Raw genomic sequence first — 3337 nt, 5'->3', positions numbered from 1 at the left:
ATGCCCAGGTGCCATGCAGATCCATAGCAACCATCCCTGCTTTAGAGGAGAAACAAATATTATAGAGTAGGTGCAACAGGGCTTTATTTAAGTGCTGAGATCTCTGAAGGTCTAGGATTTTATCCTACTTGCATGCTGGCATGCTGTTTTTCTACTATTTCAAAGATAGAAGAATTCAGATCCCTGGTAAGAGATGAAAAGTAATCTGTTGCTCATAGCAATAGTATTACTTACAGAATTCAGGTTTTTGTGCCAGACCCCACCCCTCAGTCTCCACTAGGAGTCAAGGAAGGGGCTGCATGATCCTAAAGCAGAACAAATTCAAGTTTCATGCACGTTTATCTCTACTTTCTCTGGCGTACATAGATATCATTGACATTTGATTATTGACCATATTGTAAGAGTTGCTTTGCAATTTCTTTCAGTTCTCTGATATTGGGGGTTATTGATAGTAGCCAATTTTCCAAGAATCTCTTATAACTTCTGCTCATTTTGAAAGCAGAGATATCAATAAAATTATGGAAAAAAAAGAAAGCAGAGATAATGATAATCCTTTGCTCTGGACTATTTTTAAAGTATTTTTTTTTTTTAAGCAAATGGCTTCAAAATACGGATATTGTGTTTGTTCCTGAGCATCGGGAAGGCTTGATTCTTATTCAGTAATAAAAATGTCTCACTCTGAGGAGGAGGTCAAGCCTTCTTATTGTATATTGTACAATATTTGGGTTCCTTAAGTTCAGGATCTGGAGACCTGCTGGATACTAGTAAGACTCTGAGCAGGATCATTCATGATGACTCTGAAATACAGAAGATACTTACTAGCTACTGTAGGAAAGGACATTGTTGGTAGGAGAATTCTATGGGGTTGTTGGAGGTAGCACATGCAGGATAATGAGAAATACTGAGCTCCCTCAACCTACTAAAATAAAAGAATTTCAGTTGGGGCCGTATGGACACAGGACGTCGTAGCTCTCACTCACATGCTTTCTTCCACTTCCATTCCCTACCTTTTTATTGTTCTACTCTGTTAGTTGGCACTTTTCTTGAGAGAGAAGTTAGAAAAATCTGGTTTGTAGCCAAGAGAAAAGGCAAGAAAGTTTATTTCTGCTTGAATTCTGGCTAAAGAACAAAACCCAAAACATTTTTCCTGATCAAGTCATATATAACCATACTTTCTGGGTGTTAAGTCCAAATTATACCATCGTGTGGTTTAAAGATCACAGCACTGAGAAACTTGCATGCAAATGAACCCCTGGTTAGCAGTGAGTTGTCAGTGACATCTAGAGAAGCAAACTCAAAGCAACTCAGGCACCACATCCACAAGCGCAGGCTACAAAGGATTCTGGGAAATTTTGGTTGAAGATGAGCTCGCTATGCGAAATTATGGAACATACGAGGTAGGAAGTTACTATGATCGAGAACTTATGATCATAGGATACTGCGATATAAGTCATAGAAATCCCATTTGCTTAAAGTAACTAGTAAGATAAAAGAATAGATTGAAACCATATGAAAAGAATGTGACAAAATGAAAAACATGGAAGAAGATTTGAAAATGCAACCAAATATTTGAATTCCATCATTGGCCATGATGGATGGAATAGCCTATCTCTCTTTGTGATTATAACTAATCCTGGACAAGATACAAAAATCTAACACTTGAGTTCTGTGAAAATTTAACAAATATAGGCAGATTGGGGAAGGAAGTAAAATTTAGAGAAGTAGTCCATACAGTAGTGAATTAATTCTCTGGCTTGCCTTGCCGTTAGAATTCGAATGTAGACCATGGCTGTAGTGGCAGTGTAAATAGATTAAGACCAAAGATAAACTATGTCTTTCTGGCTAGTGTGGATCAGAGAAAGCAGAGAGGTAACCAGAAGTGTATGGAGCATGATGAGAGGAGGGCCCTAGAGTCAGGGATTCCTTACTCATGTGCTTGGGCTAAGGCAACTTCCAGTCTCATCTTGATATTAATAAGCACAGGAAAGACTTGAAGAAGCATGAGCATCTGTTTAATAACTGAAAATTTTGTGTCTACTGCTCATGAGAGGCGGGATAAAGTTTGCATTTTAGATCCAGCTGATGAAGAATGGCTAGTACCAACAGTAAAAAAATAATTCAAAATAGTAGAGCATAACAAAACAGAAAAACACAAGTTATCAGGAAAATGTGTCTACTTCTCAAGGGAAATGGCCACATATAATGACCAAGAATCTTAGAATTGTTAAGGAATTTAAATTGAATATATAATTATGCTCTATGTAAAGCAGCTTTACAAAGAGAACCAAGAAAAATTTAAAGAAGAACCAATTAGAAATTTTAGAACTGAAAGCCCAAAAACCAGTAATAAAGATATTCCTGGATGGGCCTGGTAGCAGAATGGAGATTACCAAAGAAAATATATGTGGAACTAAGGGTAGATCAATAGTAATTATTGATTAGTCTGAACATTGTGGGGGTATTGAAATAAAAAGAGACTCAGTACTGCTGAGGACACTAGCAACATGTCTAAAATTTTTATCATTTTAGTGTCAGAGGAAAGGGCCCTCATGTACATGTGTGTGAAACAGCCATTTGAAAAAATAATGATTAAGATTTCCCCACACTTGGTAAAACAGACAAATTTATGGGTTCAAGAAGCTTAACACAATTCAAACAGGATAAATTCAAAATGGAGCCCCATAGTGTCCCTAATGTGGAAATCTAAAAAGTTAAGAAAATAGAAGGGACGCTATCATTAGACAAATGAAAAGAATAAGGGGGGATAAAGGGAGGCATTAGGGTGAGGAATAGGGAGATTCGTAGATAGGATGAAGACAGGATAAGGGCATGAAGTGGCATGAAAATGGTCAAAGTGTGAGTGTACCTGTACACATCTGCTAAAGTGAAGATGGAGCCAAACTGAACCAATCAACAACAAAGAAGATGCCCAGCAAGACTTACAGGCAGTCAGAAAAAAAAAAAAAACCTAGCGCATACGGGGAAACAATTTGAGTGGCATGAAATTCGTCTGCTGAGACAATGGAGGTCAGAGGACTATGGAACTATGTGTTTCATGTACTGACAGAAAATATATTGCCAACCGAGAACTCTATATTCTTTTTTTTCGGAACTGGGGATTGAACTGAGGCCCTTGCACTTGCCAGGGAAGAGCTCTATATTTAATGAAAGTATTCTTTAAAAGACAAGGCAAAACTCAGAATTTGTTAGCCAGCAGAGCTGCTAAAAGAGATTGCAAAGGATGTTATTTAGGCTAAAGAGAAATGATGTTATAGTAAAATTTGGCACTACAGGAATGAAGAATAAGAAAAATTGTAACTATTTGTGTCAAAAACTA

Source organism: Octodon degus, unplaced genomic scaffold (genome assembly GCF_000260255.1).
Source record: "Octodon degus isolate 3935 unplaced genomic scaffold, OctDeg1.0 scaffold00110, whole genome shotgun sequence".
Classification (NCBI taxonomy): Eukaryota; Metazoa; Chordata; class Mammalia; order Rodentia; family Octodontidae; genus Octodon; species Octodon degus.
The sequence above is the reverse complement of the archived record's forward strand: the minus strand, read 5'-3'. Positions refer to the sequence as shown.